Below are 21,390 nucleotides of genomic sequence, written 5' to 3'. Positions count from 1 at the left end.
AGTCTGGGTGGCCTCAGTACAGGCCTGCCTAGTCCCTGAATGAGAACGGATATAAGAGTCTGGGTGGTAGAAGCCCCAACCTCATTGATCTCAGTGTGGAACTACATAGCCACCTCCCTGCCATTCATTGGAAGAGTCACAAAATCCAATTTTTCATTGTCCTTCCCACAAAGGATGGAGAAAGCATGCCTTAGATCCCCAGACATGGGTCAGCACCTTATGGGCTGGTAAGGCAGGAGCAATCTTTCAGTTTAATCAAAAGAGCAATGAATCCTATATTGCCCAAGATGCTCCAGATGGCAAATAACAAAAGAGATACAAGAGTGATGAAAACTGCCAAAGAATCAACCCATTCCAAATTACACTCTGCTTGCTGAGCCAAACCTTTGTGAGTTGCTACATTTGTGCATCATGGGAACACAGGCTGAGGCACAACAGATTTCCAGCAAATGACCAGCAAAAGGGTACAAAAGAGCAGGAGAAGAGAGCCCATGGTGGGTGGTCCCCTAGGACCAACTGTCTGGGTCAGGGTCGGCTGATGGCAGCTCCACACAGCCTGCTTCACGTTGAAGATGAGGGTCACTTGTGCTTCCTGAGTGTTGGATTTTTAGACCCCTCCTAGGGGCCCTATCATTGAACACAAAGCATGCATCAAGCCACCTTTGTGCAGAGTTTCTGTCCTGGCAAGCAGCTGCTGCAGCTGCTTTTTTCTGGGGGGTTTGGGTTCAAGGTAAGGTTAGGCTGTTCCATTTCTGGGTAACTTGTTTTTTCTTGGTTGAGATCTAAGATCTCCCCAAGGCTGCTTGCAGTTCCTTGAGAAATGGAAACAAACCTTAAATAAACAAGAGGGGAAAAGCAGCAAGGTGTTGTTGATGGCTGCTGAATGGCTGCTGAGCAGGTCTGTGACTTCCCCAGCATATTTCTAGTGGATGTTTGGGTAATCGGAGTTTTGGAAGAGCGGTGTATACATGCAGTTCAAATATCTGAGGTCAGAGATACAAGAAATTTTTCTTATGTCAAAGCAGCATGAAAAAAGGATGGGGAAAATTTGGAATTTGGGTGAGATCAGGAGGTAGTCTCTGGGGCATGAGAATTTTTCTAGATGCCCTGAATAAAATCACAAAGCATGGGACATGACTTCCTTTGCAGTTGGTTGGGACCAGTGATTTTTTTTTTTTGTTTACTTCTTGGGACACTGTCTTCACATCATTCCCAACAACTTAACTACTTTTGGTTTATTGTTTATTTGGGGCTTAAAATACTAGGATAGATCACGGGAACCCGGAAGGGAAAGTAGAAGACGCCACCGTGTGACCCGGCAGAGATATAAGCCAAGGGCTCACGAGGATTGCTGGCAGCCGGCGCCAGAATGTTTCGGACTTTGGAGAGAAAGCCTTGCCTTGCTGACACCTCAACTTTGGACTTCTCTTAGCTTCAAAACTGAGGGAGACAGAATTATCAGGACCAGACAAGAGAAAGTCAGAACAAAAAATTCTGCATCTGTCCTGCTTCAGGCCAGTACCAGCCCAAACAAGGGCAAGGAACATGGTGATAATTTCTTGAGAGCTGAGAGGCGGGGCAAGATGGCAGACTGGTGAGCTGTATGTTTTAGTTACTCCTCCAGGAAAGTAGGTAAAAAGCCAGGAACTGCGTGGACTGGACACCACAGAGCAATCTGACTTTGGGCATACTTCATACAACACTCATGAAAACGTGGAACTGCTGAGATCAGCGAAATCTGTAAGTTTTTGCGGCCAGGGGACCCGCGCCCCTCCCTGCCAGGCTCAGTCCCGGGGGAGGAGGGGCTGTCAGCTCCAGGAAGGAGAAGGGAGAATTGCAGTGGCTGCTCTTATCGGAAACTCATTCTACTGATTCAAACTCCAACCATAGATAGACTGAGGCCAGACACCAGAGACTCTGAGAGCAGCCAGCCCAGCAGAGAGGAGACAGGCATAGAAAAAAAACAACACGAAAAACTCCAAAATAAAAGCAGAGGATTTTTGGAGTTCTGGTGAACACAGAAAGGGGAAGGGCGGAGATCAGGCCTTGAGGCGCATATGCAAATCCCGAAGCAAAGCTGATCTCTCTGCCCTGTGCACCTTTCCTTAATGGCCCTGGTTGCTTTGTCTATTAGCATTTCAATAACCCATTAGATCTCTGAGGAGGGCCGTTTTTTTTTTTTTTTTTTTTTTTTTTTTTAAATCCTTTTTGCTTTTTCTAAAACAATTACTCTAAGAAGCTCAATACAGAAAGCTTCAAAGAATTGAAATTTGGGCACGTCAAGTCAAGAGCAGAACTAAGAGAGCTCTGAGACAAAAGGCAATAATCCAGTGGCTGAGAAAATTCACTAAACAACACAACTTCCCAAGAAAAGGGGGGTGTCCGCTCACAGCCACCATCCTGGTGGACAGGAAACACTCCTGCCCATCGCCAGCCCCATAGCCCAGAGCTGCCCCAGACAACCCAGTGTGACGGAAGTGCTTCAAATAACAGGCACACACCACAAAACTGGGCGTGGACATTAGCCTTCCCTGCAACCTCAGCTGAATGTCCCAGAGCTGGGAAGGGGGAGCAGTGTGAATTAACAGAGCCCCATTCAGCCATCATTTGAGCAGACTGGGAGCCTCCCAACACAGCCCAGCAGCCCAGAACTGCCCTGGGGGGACGGCACTCACCTGTGACATAGCACAGTCATCCCTCAACAGAGGACCCAGGGTGCACAGCCTGGAAGAGGGGCCCACTTGCAAGTCTCAGGAGCCATACGCCAATACCAAAGACTTGTGGGTCAGTGGCAGAGACAAACTGTGGCAGGACTGAACTGAAGGATTAGACTATTGCAGCAGCTTTAAAACTCTAGGATCATCAGGGAGATTTGATTGTTAGGGCCACCCCCCCTCCCCGACTGCCCAGAAACACGCCCCACATACAGGGCAGGCAACACCAACTACACACGCAAGCTTGGTACACCAATTGGACCCCACAAGACTCACTCCCCCACTCACCAAAAAGGCTAAGCAGGGGAGATCTGGCTGGTGGAGAACAGGTGGCTCGTGGACGCCACCTGCTGGTTAGTTAGAGAAAGTTTACTCCACGAAGCTGTAGATCTGATAAATTAGAGATAAGGACTTCAACTGTTCTACAAACCCTAAAAGAACCCTATCAAGTTCAGCAAATGCCACGAGGCCAAAAACAACAGAAAATTATAAAGCATATGAAAAAACCAGACGATATGGATAACCCAAGCCCAAGCACCCAAATCAAAAGACCAGAAGAGACACAGCACCTAGAGCAGCTACTCAAAGAACTAAAGATGAACAATGAGACCATAGTACGGGATATGAAGGAAATCAAGAAGACCCTAGAAGAGCATAAAGAAGACATTGCAAGACTAAATAAAAAAATGGATGATCTTATGGAAATTAAAGAAACTGTTGACCAAATTAAAAAGATTCTGGACACTCATAGTACAAGACTAGAGGAAGTTGAACAACGAATCAGTGACCTGGAAGATGACAGAATGGAAAATGAAAGCATAAAAGAAAGAATGGGGAAAAAAATTGAAAAACTCGAAATGGACCTCAGGGATATGATAGATGATATGAAACGTCCGAATATAAGACTCATTGGTGTCCCAGAAGGGGAAGAAAAGGGTAAAGGTCTAGGAAGAGTATTCAAAGAAATTGTTGGGGAAAACTTCCCAAATCTTCTAAACAACATAAATACACAAATCATAAATGCTCAGCGAACTCCAAATAGAATAAATCCAAATAAACCCACTCCGAGACATATACTGATCACACTGTCAAACATAGAAGAGAAGGAGCAAGTTCTGAAAGCAGCAAGAGAAAAGCAATTCACCACATACAAAGGAAACAGCATAAGACTAAGTAGTGACTACTCAGCAGCCACCATGGAGGCAAGAAGGCAGTGGCACGATATATTTAAAATTCTGAGTGAGAGGAATTTCCAGCCAAGAATACTTTATCCAGCAAAGCTCTCCTTCAAATTTGAGGGAGAGCTTAAATTTTTCACAGACAAAGAAATGCTGAGAGAATTTGCTAACAAGAGACCTGCCCTACTGGAGATACTAAAGGGAGCCCTACAGACAGAGAAACAAAGACAGGACAGAGAGACTTGGAGAAAGGTTCAGTACTAAAGAGATTCGGTATGGGTACAATAAAGGATATTAATAGAGAGAGGGAAAAATATGGCAAACATAATCCAAAGGATAAGATGGCCGATTCAAGAAATGCCTTCACGGTTTTAACGTTGAATGTAAATGGATTAAACTCCCCAATTAAAAGATATAGATTCGCAGAATGGATCAAAAAAAATGAACCATCAATATGTTGCATACAAGAGACTCATCTTAGACACAGGGACACAAAGAAACTGAAAGTGAAATGATGGAAAAAAATATTTCATGCAAGCTACAGCCAAAAGAAAGCAGGTGTAGCAATATTAATCTCAGATAAAATAGACTTCAAATGCAGGGATGTTTTGAGAGACAAAGAAGGCCACTACATACTAATAAAAGGGGCAATTCAGCAAGAAGAAATAACAATCGTAAATGTCTATGCACCCAATCAAGGTGCCACAAAATACATGAGAGAAACATTGGCAAAACTAAAGGAAGCAATTGATGTTTCCACAATAATTGTGGGAGACTTCAACACATCACTCTCTCCTATAGATAGATCAACCAGACAGAAGACCAATAAGGAAATTGAAAACCTAAACAATCTGATAAATGAATTAGATTTAACAGACATCTACAGGACATTACATCCCAAATCACCAGGATACACATACTTTTCTAGTGCTCACGGAACTTTCTCCAGAATAGATCATATGCTGGGACATAAAACAAGCCTCAATAAATTTAAAAAGATTGAAATTATTCAAAGCACATTCTCTGACCACAATGGAATACAATTAGAAGTCAATAACCATCAGAGACTTAGAAAATTCACGAATACCTGGAGGTTAAACAACACACTCCTAAACAATCAGTGGGTTAAAGAAGAAATAGCAAGAGAAATTGCTAAATATATAGAGATGAATGAAAATGAGAACACAACATACCAAAACCTATGGGATGCAGCAAAAGCAGTGCTAAGGGGGAAATTTATAGCACTAAACGCATATATTAAAAAGGAAGAAAGAGCCAAAATCAAAGAACTAATGGATCAACTGAAGAAGCTAGAAAATGAACAGCAAACCAATCCTAAACCAAGTACAAGAAAAGAAATAACAAGGATTAAAGCAGAAATAAATGACATAGAGAACAAAAAAACAATAGAAAGGATAAATATCACCAAAAGTTGGTTCTTTGAGAAGATCAACAAGATTGACAAGCCCCTAGCTAGACTGACAAAATCAAAAAGAGAGAAGACCCATATAAACAAAATAATGAATGAAAAAGGTGACATAACTGCAGATCCTGAAGAAATTAAAAAAATTATAAGAGGATACTATGAACAACTGTATGGCAACAAACTGGATAATGTAGAGGAAATGGACAATTTCCTGGAAACATATGAACAACCTAGACTGACCAGAGAAGAAATAGAAGACCTCAACCAACCCATCACAAGCAAAGAGATCCAATCAGTCATCAAAAATCTTCCCACAAATAAATGCCCAGGGCCAGATGGCTTCACAGGGGAATTCTACCAAACTTTCCAGAAAGAACTGACACCAATCTTACTCAAACTCTTTCAAAACATTGAAAAAAATGGAACACTACCTAACTCATTTTATGAAGCTAACATCAATCTAATACCAAAACCAGGCAAAGATGCTACAAAAAAGGAAAACTACCGGCCAATCTCCCTAATGAATATAGATGCAAAAATCCTCAACAAAATACTTGCAAATCGAATCCAAAGACACATTAAAAAAATCATACACCATGACCAAGTGGGGTTCATTCCAGGCATGCAAGGATGGTTCAACATAAGAAAAACAATCAATGTATTACAACACATTAAAAACTCGAAAGGGAAAAATCAATTGATCATCTCAATAGATGCTGAAAAAGCATTTGACAAAATCCAACATCCCTTTTTGATAAAAACACTTCAAAAGGTAGGAATTGAAGGAAACTTCCTCAACATGATAAAGAGCATATATGAAAAACCCACAGCCAGCATAGTACTCAATGGTGAGAGACTGAAAGCCTTCCTTCTAAGAACAGGAACAAGACAAGGATGCCCGCTGTCACCACTGTTATTCAACATTGTGCTGGAAGTGCTAGCCAGGGCAATCCAGCGAGACAAAGAAATAAAAGGCATCCAAATTGGAAAAGAAGAAGTAAAACTGTCATTGTTTGCAGATGATATGATCTTATATCTAGAAAACCCTGAGAAATCGACGATACAGCTACTAGAGCTAATAAACAAATTTAGCAAAGTAGCGGGATACAAGATTAATGCACATAAGTCAGTAATGTTTCTATATGCTAGAAATGAACAAACTGAAGAGACACTCAAGAAAAAGATACCATTTTCAATAGCAACTAAAAAAATCAAGTACCTAGGAATCAACTTAACCAAAGATGTAAAAGACCTATACAAAGAAAACTACATAACTTTGCTAAAAGAAATAGAAGGGGACCTTAAAAGATGGAAAAATATTCCATGTTCATGGATAGGAAGGCTAAATGTCATTAAGATGTCAATTCTACCCAAACTCATCTACAGATTCAATGCAATCCCAATCAAAATTCCAACAACCTACTTTGCAGACTTGGAAAAGCTAGTTATCAAATTTATTTGGAAAGGGAAGATGCCTCGAATTGCTAAAGACACTCTAAAAAAGAAAAACGAAGTGGGAGGACTTACACTCCCTGACTTTGAAGCTTATTATAAAGCCACAGTTGCCAAAACAGCATGGTACTGGCACAAAGATAGACATATAGATCAATGGAATCGAATTGAGAATTCAGAGATAGACCCTCAGATCTATGGCCGACTGATCTTTGATAAGGCCCCCAAAGTCACCGAACTGAGCCATAATGGTCTTTTCAACAAATGGGGCTGGGAGAGTTGGATATCCATATCCAAAAGAATGAAAGAGGACCCCTACCTCACCCCCTACACAAAATTAACTCAAAATGGACCAAAGATCTCAATATAACAGAAAGTACCATAAAACTCCTAGAAGATAATGTAGGAAAACATCTTCAAGACCTTGTATTAGGAGGCCACTTCCTAGACTTTACACCCAAAGCACAAGCAACAAAAGAGAAAATAGATAAATGGGAACTCCTCAAGCTTAGAAGTTTCTGCACCTCAAAGGAATTTCTCAAAAAGGTAAAGAGGCAGCCAACTCAATGGGAAAAAATTTTTGGAAACCATGTATCTGACAAAAGACTGATATCTTGCATATACAAAGAAATCCTACAACTCAATGACAATAGTACAGACAGCCCAATTATAAAATGGGCAAAAGATATGAAAAGACAGTTCTCTGAAGAGGAAATACAAATGGCCAAGAAACACATGAAAAAATGTTCAGCTTCACTAGCTATTAGAGAGATGCAAATTAAGACCACAATGAGATACCATCTAACACCGGTTAGAATGGCTGCCATTAAACAAACAGGAAACTACAAATGCTGGAGGGGAAGTGGAGAAATTGGAACTCTTATTCATTGTTGGTGGGACTGTATAATGGTTCAGCCACTCTGGAAGTCAGTATGGCAGTTCCTTAGAAAACTAGATATAGAGCTACCATTCGATCCAGCGATTGCACTTCTCGGTATATACCCGGAAGATCGGAAAGCAGTGACACGAACAGATATCTGCACGCCAATGTTCATAGCAGCATTATTCACAATTGCCAAGAGATGGAAACAACCCAAATGTCCTTCAACAGATGAGTGGATAAATAAAATGTGGTATATACACACGATGGAATACTACGCGGCAGTAAGAAGGAACGATCTGGTGAAACATATGACAACATGGATGAACCTTGAAGACATAATGCTGAGCGAAATAAGCCAGGCACAAAAAGAGAAATATTATATGCTACCACTAATGTGAACTTTGAAAAATGTAAAAAAAATGGTTTATAATGTAGAATGTAGGGGAACTAGCAGTAGAGAGCAATTAAGGAAGGGGGAACAATAATCCAAGAAGAACAGATAAGCTATTTAACGTTCTGGGGATGCCCAGAAATGACTATGGTCTGTTAATTTCTGATGGATGTAGTAGGAACAAGTTCACTGAAATGTTGCTATATTATGTAACTTTCTTAGGGTAAAGTAGGAACATGTTGGAAGTTAAGCAGTTATCTTAGGTTAGTTGTCTTTTTCTTACTCCCTTGTTATGGTCTCTTTGAAATGTTCTTTTATTGTATGTTTGTTTTCTTTTTAACTTTTTTTTTCATACAGTTGATTTAAAAAAGAAGGGAAAGTTAAAAAAAAAAAAAAAGAAAAAAGACAAACAGGGAAAAAAAAAAAAAAAAGATGTAGTGCCCCCTTGAGGAGCCTGTGGAGAATGCAGGGGTATTCGCCTACCCCACCTCCATGTTTGCTAACATGACCACAGACATAGGGGACTGGTGGTTTGATGGGTTGAGCCCTCTACCATAAGTTTTACCCTTGGGAAGACGGTTGCTGCAAAGGAGAGGCTAGGCCTCCCTGTATTTGTGCCTAAGAGTCTCCTCCTGAATGCCTCTTTGTTGCTCAGATGTGGCCCTCTCTCTCTGGCTAAGCCAACTTGAAAGGTGAAGCTTCAGTGGCAGAGAGATTCCAAAACGAGCCGAGAGATCACTCTGGTGGGCACTCTTACGCACACTTTAGACAACCTTTTTTAGGTTCTAAAGAATTGGGGTAGCTGGTGGTGGATACCTGAAACTATTAAACTACAACCCAGAACCCATGAATCTCGAAGACAGTTGTATAAAAATGTAGCTTATGAGGGGTGACAGTGGGATTGGGAATGCCATAAGGACCAAATTCCACTTTGTCTAGTTTATGGATGGATGTGTAGAAAAGTAGGGGAAGCAAACAAACAGACAAAGGTACCCAGTGTTCTTTTTTACTTCAATTGCTCTTTTTCACTCTAATTATTATTCTTCTTATTTTTGTGTGTGTGCTAATGAAGGTGTCAGGGATTGATTTAGGTGATGAATGTACAACTATGTAATGGTACTGTAAACAATCGAAAGTACAATTTGTTTTGTATGACTGCGTGTTATGTGAATATATCTCAATAAAATGATGATTAAAAAAAAATATATAAAAAAAAAATACTAGGAGTTTTCTTTTTAAATATTCAGTTAGCATTTGTATTCAGGCAAGGAAGGTATCACATATAGCCAACACTAATTAAATTAAAATAATGCTAATGCTAATGACAATAACAATATTGGTAGTGATAGCAAACTAGTGCTTGTTATGTGTCAGACACTACTGTAAGAATTTTCCATACATTTATTATTTTAATTCTATGACTCTTGATGTCATTTTTAGGTCGGGCTCTGGCTTTCCAGATGAGGAAGTCAGAGCACCTTTTACTACCTTTAATTTGAATCAAGGCATAGCTTTTGTTTCATCAGACATTTTCTGAGTTTTTCCAAATCTTTAATTGCTTCCTTTAGCTTGTCCTCTCACTGCTGCCTCTGGGAACTTGACCTAGCTGTTAGCACTGTCAGCTCCCTTACTAGAATGGATTTTTTTTAAAGACTGTGTCTTTGAATAACTGGCTTCCCCTTAAAATGCTCCAATGGGGTTTAGCTCTATAAACAAGATTCATGTCCCAGCTAAAAACAAGGCCAAGAAGATGAGAATTAGTATTTTTAGCTTTTGTACTGGGATTCAGATTCTGCTGTATAACATGTGGAATTTTCCAAACACAGGATAAGGATTTTTAAAAAAGGCATGGAAAGTGTCTATTATGTCCACTCTTCATATGTCTTCCACATTTTTTGTGATTTTTTAAAGGATCACCAAAAGAGGTTTGATGATCTTATCTATATGTAATATTTTTCTCTGAAATAGTATTCAACTCATTCAGGGTACTATGTAATGGCATTTTAGAAATTCTTGTTACCATCTAGGGATTCAGATTTGTCTTACTAATTATTAGCCTAACATATTTACTTGACATATTAATCTCTTGGTCAGATAAATTTAGAATTGAAGAGAAGTGGGAAGAGGCCAGGAACATCAATAAAGTAGACAAAAAGGGAATGTGTTTTCAGAGAATCATAAATATGCCATAAGAAGAGGTGGTCATGAACAAAGGTAGTATATATTCAATTAATACAGGAGTCTGTGCATCTACTGGAATTCAAGGTAACTAATTTAATGAATTTCCTAGGAGGAACATACTACTGTTGAAGAAAACTGATCACTGATGCAGTTTCTTATCTTTGCTTCTAGGCATTAAGAAAAACCAAAACTTGTGCCTGTGTGGCAGTATCCAAGCCCAGCAATTATATGTAGTGTAGGCACTGGAAGAAAGAAAAGGTGGTGACCCAGGCAGGGTAGTAAGGGAGGAAGGAACAATAATAGTTCATCATGAGAAAATTACAATTTATAGTAAGGACAATCAAGATCTTCACAATACTTTCCTGGGTATATTATGTACTTAACTATTTCTTTGGGCTTTTGCCCTCTCTTCCACTTTCCTATCTTAGCCTACAGAAGCAGCCCCCCCTCCCCCTCCCCCAATAAACAATTCATCTGTGGAGCTACTGTCATTGTCACTTCTACTTAGCCTACACCTACTATTTATCCCTTGATGTTAGCAAGAAGGAACAGCTATTGACATTTTTTAGTTGATTTACCTGTCATGATATTTGGTACTTGACACTGGGCTTAAACCAGAAATGTGGGTTTAAACTAGTCATAATTAGTACTGTTATCACATTTAGTAATTCTTTGAAAGTGGAAGATAATACTGGCCTATGGTTGAGGGTGACATAAGGATGTAAAAATTAAGAGAAAGTGTATTTTGTAAGCATGGCTCCTAGAGGAACTTTGAAAGTATGCCTTCTCAGAATCCAAATTTGTTTGATTTATTTGAAATATTGTACTTCCCTATTTCCTCAAATGCTAATGGTTCCACCTTTTTTTTTTCACTTCGAAATTAGCTTTTGTAGAACAATAAGATTATCTAACACTTTTATAGACTCAATATCAAAGTGTTTTACATGTGTGAACTCATTTAATCCTCACAAAACCCTACCACATAAATATTATTATTTTCCCCAGTTTACAGATGAGCAAACTGAGGATCACAGAGAGTATGTGGTTTGCCCAAAGTCACATAGCTACAAATAGCAGATATTTGATGTTAGGTCTGGAGTCGTTCAGGAATCCACACAATGCAGCAAGTCAAAGTATAGAGTTTATTAGAGGAAGAAAGTGGGTGGGAGCCCATGGGAAAAAAGAAAATGGCTCTGAGCTCCCAGCTGGGAGCTGCATTTTTTAACAAAACAAAGGAACCCATGTTGGGAAGGGTGCCTGCTGTGGTGTTCTGTTCTTTATTGGGTAAGTGCCTATCAAGTTTTGGGCTGATTGGTTGCTAGGGTTCTGAGACAGTATTCTTTTTAGGAAAGCAGCTGCATTATCTTTTTGATTGTTCATCTTATGGGCATATCTCACCTTGCCTTACCTGCCTTTGAAGTGCCACTGTGGCTGGAACAGCCTTGAACAGCTTTGAACAGCCTTCATTCTTTAGTTATGGGGCACCTGTTTTCTGTGAGATAAGTTGCGGGACCCCTGGGTCAGAAACTCCTTCTACATGTTAGTTTCCTCTTCTGGGATCTAACATTCCTGCCTTTTGCTTTTAATAAAACTGGCAAAAGTCTGGGCTGTATTAGGGTTAAGGCTTTAACTTAGTTCGAGGCAACTTTTGCAGGGAGCTGGGGCATCGTTCTTTTCTTTGGCTGCTTCTGGCTGGGTGGGGGCATAGTTGGGGATAGTTGCCTCGAACTAAGCCTTAGCATTATTAAATTGATGTTTGGATATCTTCTGCTGGAACCAGCTGGTAGTGAGGCTTTTGCTTTGGCAGGAGCAGATGTTCAAATTTTTGTTGTAGTAGGAGTAAGTTTTCGGAATTTTGATGGTAAGTCACAGCTGCTATTGACCTATTGATAAATTTAATTAGACATTGTAAGAGGCAAGGAGCAAAAAGAAAAATTAATATAAGGATAATTAATGTCCCAATAAGGGAGAGTAGAATAGCTCATAGAGGCATGGAGAAGAATGAAAGAAAATTTGACAGAAAGTTTTCTAACCAAGAGTTGTCTGCATTGGCTAAGCTGTTTTTAATTATGTTTATGTTTTGTTTAAGTACTTGTAAGCTTTGTTCAACTTACCCGGTATTACTGATGTAAAAGCAACAGGTTTCATTTATTATTGCACAAGCTCCTCCTGCTGTTGCAATTAGGATGTCTAGTGCTCTTCTATTTTGTGTGACTACTTTAGCTAAACTGTTTAAGGATTGCCCTTGTTTTTCTAAGGCTTCAATAGTGGCATTCCATGTCTGTTGTAGCATTTGAGATATATTTAGAATAGAGGCTTCTAGCATAGGAATACCAACAAACCAAAAAGGACCATGATACATGGTGTGACCTAGCCCTGGGTTTTCTAAAATTGGATTAAAGTGTCCTCTACTTGGGTTCAGTGTTTGAGTTTGTGCTTTAAGGAGGTCTAATTCCCTACACTTTCTGGTCTTTTTAAAACCTATTTCAAAGAAGGATCCTAGGTTAAGAATTTGTCCTGAGGATGCCATTTCAGCAGGCGCTAAAACTTGAGCGTTGGGTACTAGTGTGGTAATAGTACAGGTTCCTGTCCACCTTTCTGGGAGTAGCAAGTATGCTATATTTCCACACAAGAAGTAATACCCAGTACCTATGAGAGAGAGCTATTGAAGACCCTTGATGGTGGATGTAACAAGAGTTAGTAGGGAAAAAGACAGTTTGGGGATTTAAGTTTTCATTTCCATTAAACTGTTTTTCTATGCATAGAAGAGAAAAGTGAGGTTTGCAGGAGTTTTGCCGGCTTATTTGAGTTTGGCATATCATATTGCGAAAGAGGAGTTGAAGGAGATTATTTCTTTTTGGTATTTTGGAGAATGAGGTATTGGGAGTTTGGGTTAAGGTTGTCTGGGTACAGAAGTTTTTGTTTTTAAAATCCTTGCTGTTGCGGCAGCAAAGGTGTTGGGGTTTATGGATATTATTTATTATTTGGAATAGAGTTTGGGGAGATTGGTTAGGGGTATGGGTTAAGCATAAATATTCTTTTGATATGGAGCTAGGTTTTTTTAAGTTCCATATAAGTTCTTTATTTACATTTTTGATAGCATGATTTTTTTGTTACGTTAAAGAGTTGCCATGTGCAAGTTCCTAGGCCGAAAAGTGGGGCATTATTTAAGGAACTATTGAATACAATTATATCTTTGATGTATTGCCTTGTAGCATTTTGCACATTAGATCTCCAAAATAAGAGGCTAGTATGATCAGCATATGTAATATGGTTATTTGGGTTGTTAGGTTCCCATTTAAGCAGAGTTGAGTTAAAAGTTAAAGTATGATTACAGAGAGATGTCCTAATGCAAGGGCTTTATGGTCTGAGGAAATATGAGAGAGGCATAGATAAGGTTTGCTTTCTAGCTTAGATACAGTTTCAGTGGGTCCAGGACCTCTCTGCTTGGGTTTTTGGTGTAAAGATTTATTAGATGGAGATTGATTATTATAGTATTGTAGCTTATATGAAGGCTGATTACCTGAGTAAAGTAGGTTATAGCCATAATATTGAGGGGTTATGGTGAGTAGCATTTCTGGGCTTATGGAAAGGCAGAGACAGAGAGAGAGGTAGAGTGTATAGAGTCTGGGCACATCCAGAAATTGGTTTTATTAATGGTTGTAGCAATGCTTTGAATGACAGATGTAAATGGATGTTGAAGTTGAGAAGATAGTTGTGTTGTTACAGTTAGGAGCACTATAAATTGTAAAAGCCACATGGTGGAAGGGTGTTAGTTATGCAAAGGTCAGCTATTAGGAGGATAAGAATGAATGAGTATAGAGTGATTTGGTCAGGGGTGTACTCTTGTAGGTCTCCTTGTAACCAGAGATCAGTAATGAATTCTAAAAGAGTATCTAGGGTGGGGGGCTTTCGAATAATGTCCAGGCTAGATTATCAGAGACTATTTGCAAAAAGGCAAGAACAGAGGAAAAATTAGGCATGGGGTACTAGGGCTGGGTGCCACCAAATTAGGGTATAATTAGTTTTGGGAAAGTAGTTAAGATGGATTTCTTCCAGTAGGGCTATAATTACCATATGAAGAAGGAATATAAACATGAAAATAAAAAATGCCAGACTGCAGATATGGCAGGCTAAAATACTCATCCTATGCTGGGGTTGATTTTGGTGATTTTAAGCTTGAGTGTCCCAGCAGGCATGCAGGAATAACACTGGTCATGGTCCCTCATTGGGCTGACTGCGATCTTAGGATTTCTGCTTTCAAGATTTGTTTCGGCAAGTTGTTGAGTTAGTTTAAGCCTGGAGAGGTGAACCCAAAACATAAACCTGACAATTTAGTTGCTGTTGGGGTAGTGAGTAATACTAAGTATGGTCCTGTCCAAGAGGGGGTTAAGGACTTTGGTTGTAGACTTTTTAGATATACATAGTCACCTGGAGATATGCAGGGATTAATGGGATCTTGGATAACTTGGGGAAGATTGGCATTTTCATAATTTCTGAGAGTTGCTTGAATTTGGGTTAAGATGGGAAGGTAGTACCCATAGGAGGAGACTGGAGTGGGGGGAGGTTACCAAGCAATAGAGGCCGTCCATACATAATTTCAAAAGAGCTTAACATGTGGGACTTATGTGGGACACTGCGAATTTTGAGTAGTGCAACTGGTAAAAGTTTAAGCCAAGGTAATTGAGTTTGAGTTCTTAACTTGGTTAGGTGCATTTTAATTATGCCGTTCATTCGTTCTACCTTGCCTGATGATTGAGGTCAATATGGGGTATGTAGTTGCCAATGTATACCTAAGGCTTGAGACACTTGTGTAATTTGAGAAATAAAGTCTGTGCCATTGTCTGTATGGACATAGGGAGGCCAAATCTAGTAATTAAATTTTGTAATAAAACAGTATTTACCTCAGAAGCTTTTTCTGAGGTGGTGGGGAAGGCTTCAACCCATCCTGAAAAGGCATCTACTAAGACTAAAAGTTATTTAAATTTTTTAGTGGATGGAAAGTTGGTAAATCAATTTGCCAATCTTGTCTGGGGATTTGTCCCCTTGTCTGGTGAAAAGGATAAGGGACTGGTTTGAGGTTGCCTTGAGGGGTGGAGTGCTGACGGTGCATATTTTTGTAATGTGCTGAAGCTCTGAGTAAAGGTTAGGATGATTTAAGGTTTGGGATAAAAGAGAGGTAAGTGGCTTAGCACTGATATGGAACTGGTTATGCAGGTCAGTTAAAATTTTTCATGCATGCTGTTGTGGTAAGACTACTTTATCATTTATGTAAAACTGTCCCTCATTAAGGGTGGCACCAAGCTATGCTAGATCTGTTTGCTCTATGGTGGAATAAGCGGGCGCTGGGGTAGGCATTGCTAGAAGCTGATTAGAAGTTTGGGCTTGTCTTTTTGCTTTTCTATCTGCTTTGTTGTTGCCTGTTGAAATGGGGTCTTTCCCACCCTGATGACCCTTACAGTGAATAAGTGCCACCTGGGTGGGGATTTGTGCTGCCTTGAGGAATTTAAGGATAAGAGTTCTATTAATGATTGGAGAATTTTTAGAAGTAAGATATCCTCTTTCTTTCCATATAACTAAATGTGAATGGATAATATGGAAAGTGTATTTAGAATCTGTATAAATGTTAGTAGGGGCACCTGCTGCTAATTTGAGGGCTTGAATGAGGGCTATAAGTTCTGCTTGCTGGGAGGTGGTGCCGGGGGTGGGGGAGGGGGAGGTGGGGTGGGGTAAAGGACCGGACTCGGTTACTTCCTGTGCAGATACTATGGCATATCCAGCTTGTTTAGAAGAATCTTTAAAAGCGCTACCATCAATAAACCAGGTGTTGTCTGGTGTAGGTAGAGGAGAATCTTTTATGTTGGAAAAGGGGTGAAGAAAATAATCTATAGTTTCTGCACAGTCATGTTTAAGTTTTTGGTGCTTTGAGGGTGTAAGGAATTTTGCTGGGTTAGGAATAGTAGAAGAATAGGATATTGTAACTTGGGGATTATAAAGGAGCTGTGCATGTAAAGATTGAATACAAGAGGGGGAGGCACTGGAGATAGCTTGGGAGGTTAAGAGAGGAGGGAGATTATGAGAAGAAAGAACAGACAATGGAGCATAAGGCATGAGTTTCAGAGATTCCTGTATGAGTAAATCTGCAGAGGCTAAAACTTTAAGACAGAGTGGCCATCCTAGAAAAGGAGGATCTAAGGCTTTAGAGAAATAAGCAATTACATGAGCATCTGGCCCACTTGTTTGGGTTAATACTCCAAGAGCAAAACCATCCTTTGTATCTACATACAGTGTAAAAGGCTTGTTAGGGTTAGGAAGGGTTAAGGTGGGGGCTTGTGTAAGTGCTGTTTTGAGCTGTCTTAATGAGTGTTTGATAGCTGAAGGAATGTCTAGTGGGTCTTGGAAGCTTCCTGCAGTAGCTTGATATAGGCGATTTGTTATAAGTCCAAAATTGGGGATCCAGTTTTGGAAGAAATTGGCTGAAGTGAGGAAGGAAAGAAGTTCTTGTTTAGTTTGGGGGAGGGGTACATTTTAAATTGTTTCTTTGCACTGAGTGGTAATGCCCTTTTCATTGGGGGAGAGGGAAAGTCCAAAGTAAGTAATTTGAGTCTTGGAAAATTGCCCTTTATCTTTGGAAACTTTATATCCCTTTTGTTCTAAGTGGTTAAGGAGGATGACTGTGTGTCCTTGCGATAAGGCTTCAGACAGGCTGCATAGCAAGAGGTCATCCACATACTGAAGCAGCTTTCTGGGATATAAATTTAGTGTTTGTAGGTCAGAGGCCAGGGCCTGTCCAAAGAGATGTGGGCTGTCTCTAAAGCCTTGTGGCAAGACTGTCCGTGTTAATTACTTAGAGGTTCTGGTAGGAGGGGGGCTGTCCAGGTAAAAGCAAACAGGTTCTGAGAGTCTGGGTGAAGTGGAATGCTAAAGAAAGCATCTTTAAGGTCTAAGACTGTATAGTGTGTAGTATTTGGGGGAATTTGAGAGAGTATTGAATACGGATTAGGGACTATAGGAGTAATAGGTATTGTACCTTCATTAATTGTTCTAAGATCTTGGACCAGCTGGTAAGTGCCGTTTGGTTTTTTACTGCTAAGATAGGCGTATTGGCTGGGGAGGCCACTTCTCTAAGGAGCCTGGAGGTTAACAGTCTTTCAATTATGGGTTTTAGCACCATAAAGGCTTAGGGGGTGAGGTGATATTGCGGTTTATTTGGGTATTTTCCGGGTTCCTTAAGAGAAACTTGGATAGGCTTATGATGCTTAGCTATAGAGGGGGTGGAAGTGTCCCATACTTGGGGGTCAGCTTTTTTTTAGCCAGGATGGCAGAGTTTTCTCGGGGGAAGAGAGTGTTTTCTCTACTGATTAGAGCAGGATGGCTTGAGGCTATTTATTAGCATACTTTACCTCTGATAATTGAATGGTTGCTTTAAGTTTTGTTAGAATATCTCGGCCTAATAAAGGTGTGGGGCAACTAGGAATTATTAGGAAGCTATGAGAGAAGTTATAATTTTCCATGCTGCAGGCTAAGGGTAATATTTTGAGGGGACTGAGCACTGGCCTGCAATGCCTACAACTGAAATAGAGGAGGGAACAAGCTGCCCCGAGTGCTCAGGCAGGACTTAGTATGTTGCGCCTGTGTCTAAAACAAAAGAAATGGGCTTACCTGCCACCTTTAAGGTTACCCTGGGTTCCGTGGCAGTGAGGATCACCGTCGGGGCAGTGCTGGAGCCTGGGCCCTGTCAGTCGTTTGCGGCCAGTCCAAGGAGATTACTTAGTTCCGGAGCTGGTGGTGCCTGTTCAGGAAGATTTGGTCACCCGAGCCCCCAGTAAGAGGCCGAGGGACAGTCAGCCTTCCAGTGACCTGTTTGATGGCACCTTGGCAAGGGCCTGGCGGTGGGCCTTGTGGATTTGGAATTATTTGCTGAGTGCATTGTTTGGCCCAGTGGCCTGTTTTGCCACAACGAAAGCACAGGTGGAGAGGTACTTTTTCGCCCTCTAGATTTTTATACCACGGTTTAACCTGGACTGCCTCAAGGCATTGGCAAGGAGTAAGTAATGGGCATCATGTCTTGCCTGCCTGACTTTTTCTCGAGCCATTTCCCTTTCTTCTTTCTCCCTTTCTTTTTGTTTTTGTTTTTTTTTTTCTTCTTGTTTATTGTTATATACCTTAAAGGCTGCTTTTATGAGCTCCTGCTTGAGGACCTTGTTCTATTTTTTGAAGTTTTTTACAAATATCTGGGGCTGAGTGGGTAATAAAATGGGTATGGAGAAAAAGTGCTCCTTCTCATGTGGAAGGATCAACGTTGGTATATTTTAGGATAGCTTCATTGAGGCAGCTTAAAAAGGCAGTGGGTTTTCATTAGCTTCTTGAGTAATTTCAGAAATTTTATCATAGTTAACGACTTTAAAACCTTCCTGTCTCATTCCTTCAATAATGCGAGTAAGGAAATGTTGCATTTTTCTTTTGTCGGGGGACTGATCTTGGTAGTTCCAATTTGGGTCTGCTGTGGGAATGGCATTTGTTCCTTGCATGCCATAGAGAGAAGCTGGGTTTTCTGCAAATAGTCTATCTGCATGGGCTGTGGCTGCAGCCCAAATATGATCTTTTTCTTCGGGGGTTGTGGTGGATGTTATAACAACATAAACATCTTGGTAAGTTAAGTTGTAGGATTGGGTTAAATACTTAAATTCTTTTGTAAATTTGGCCAGATCGGTTGAGAAAGACCCGAGCCATTTTTCGATTTGGCTTAAGTCTGAAAGGGAGAAGGGAACATGAACTTTTATTATGCTTTCACGTCCTGCTACTTCTCGTAGAGGAAACAGACCCTTTGCTGGGGATTCTGTTATAGGCGCAGGACCATGGAATCGAGTGAAAGGAGGTGAAGAGGGCTGGGGAGTTTGAGTAGAGTTTGGGAGAGGGGGACAAAGGGTGGATGGTAGGGTGGGAGAGGACTGATTAGGGTCAGGGATAGGCTTAGGAGAGGGAGAAGGGAGAAGGGAAGGGGAGGAGTTTGGAGAGGAATTTGAGATTGGGGAGCATTCATTGGAGATGGAGGATGTGTTGGGAAGGGAAGAGGCTGAGGATGAGGGAGGGGGAGCTGAGGGAGTTGGGGAAGACTGAGGAAGTGGAGAATAGTCGAGGGGGAAGGTCTGCAGGGTCAAAGGAACAGAAATTATTTAGAGGGTCTTCAAGATTAGAGGGTGTTACGATTCTTTTGGGGGGGGGCAGAGGATTTGAAAGGTTTTTCATGAAGGAGGAGGATTTGATGAGAGGCAACAGAGTGGCACAGAGATGGTCGAGACTGGAGAGTCCAGAAAGCTTGAGAATAAGGGGCTTCAGACCATTTGCTATTGCGCGAAATGAAATTATCAAGTTCAGTGAGAATTTGCCAATCAAAAGTGCCATTTTCTGGCCAATGTTTTTGTTGTTCTAAAGGATGTTGTGGCCAAATTGTATTACAGAAGTGAATGAGTTTTTTTTGCTTTTACCTCCTCTTCTAATCGAAGTTTATCGAGACTGCAGATTAAACATCTGAGGGGGGTAGACTTAGGAGGAAATTCAGTTTTGGAGCCACTGAAATGTGACTGTATATTACCCATGATTATTTAAGAAATTTGAGAGGCTTGTGGTTTGTTAGGGAACTTTGCTCATCAGAGGCTTACGGAGATCACCCGTGAGAGGCCCATGGCTCCCCCACTCCTTTAGAGGCTTACGGTCTCCCTGTAGGGAACTTTGCTCAACAGAGCCTTACAGAGATCACCCGTGGGATGCTCATGGTCCCCCTGCTCCTTTAGAGGCTTACGGTCTCCCTGGATGAGGCTGACACGAATTGGGGCTATGCTCATCAGAGGCTTACGGAGATCGCCCGTGAGAGGCCCATGGCTCCCCCACTCCTTTAGAGGCTTACGGTCTCCCTGTAGGGAACTTTGCTCAACAGAGCCTTACAGAGATCACCCGTGGGATGCTCATGGTCCCCCTGCTCCTTTAGAGGCTTACGGTCTCCCTGGATGAGGCTGACACGAATTGGGGCTATGCTCATCAGAGGCTTACGGAGATCGCCCGTGAGAGGCCCATGGCTCCCCTGCTCCTTTAGAGGCTTACAGAGGCCACCCAAAATGTTGCTCAAGTGAGACTAATGGCCCAGATCCACATGACCTATTGCAACAACAAAGCAGGCATCCCCAGTTTGTCATTGGGGGTCAGGAAATGCATGCAGTCTTTTGCCCAAGGTGTCCCCTGGGTTACTTTGACTGCTGCAATGGGGAAAGATGCTCATGGAGCATCAGAGAGTTTTGACTGAGCGCTCAGGTTTTCCGAGGCTTACAAAGCCAGGTGCCACGTTAAAGTGGGCCAATGTGCCGCACTAAGGTGGGCCAGGGTGTCCATGGGTCACCAAACAAAACTCCCGAGGGGGGGATCTGGGCAGAAAGACGTTACTTACCTACCTAGGGCCGAATTGGTTGTAGATATTTGAGAGCCATGTGGGTGAGCTGGCGTCATGTCAAGGTGGTCTGAGTTGATGGACTCAAGCCACTGAATGCATGGAAACCTGAACGGCTGTGTTTTGGAGAATAGAGTTGACTGGAAGGCTGCCCCGTTGCCCCAAGGAGCTGGGAAACAACCTCAGTTTGTCCTCTGAACAGGGTTGACCAAGAGGCTGTCCCATTGCCCCTTAAGGGGCTGGAGACTCAAGCTTCAGTCAAACCTCCATACTAGGCTTTCGGCATCAAATGTTAGATCTGGAGTCATTCAGGAATCCACACAATCCAGCGAGTCAAAGCATAGAATTTATTAGAGGAAGAAAGTGGATGGGAGCCGGTGGGAAAAAAGAAAATGGCTCTGAGCTCCCAGCTGGGAGCTGCATTTTTTAACAAAACAAAGGAACCCACATTGGAAAGGGTGCCTGCTGTGGTGTTCTGTCCCTCGATTGAGTAAGTGCCTATCAAGTTTTGGGCTGATTGGTTGCTAGTGTTCTGAGACAGTATTCTTTTTAGGAAAGCAGCTGTGTCATCTAACTAGGGAGAGCAGGCCTTTTTGGTTGTTCATCTTATGGACATATCTGACCTTGCCTTACTCGCCTTTGAGGTGCCACTGTGGCTGGAACAGCCTTGAACAGCCTTCATTCTTTAGTTTATGGGGCACCTGTTTTCTGTGAGATAAGCTGC

At 41.4% G+C, this 21,390-nt stretch overlaps 1 protein-coding gene across 1 annotated transcript in view; it reads left to right on the top strand.

Annotated features, from left to right (window-relative positions):
* The window catches only part of STPG2 (sperm tail PG-rich repeat containing 2), a 537,907-nt gene that overhangs the window by 378,427 nt on the left and 138,090 nt on the right, over positions 1-21,390 (top strand).

The sequence above is a fragment of the Choloepus didactylus genome, chromosome 3, assembly GCF_015220235.1.
Source record: "Choloepus didactylus isolate mChoDid1 chromosome 3, mChoDid1.pri, whole genome shotgun sequence".
Taxonomy (NCBI): domain Eukaryota; kingdom Metazoa; phylum Chordata; class Mammalia; order Pilosa; family Megalonychidae; genus Choloepus; species Choloepus didactylus.
Note: the sequence above shows the minus strand (reverse complement) of the source record. Positions and strands in the feature narration are given on the sequence as shown.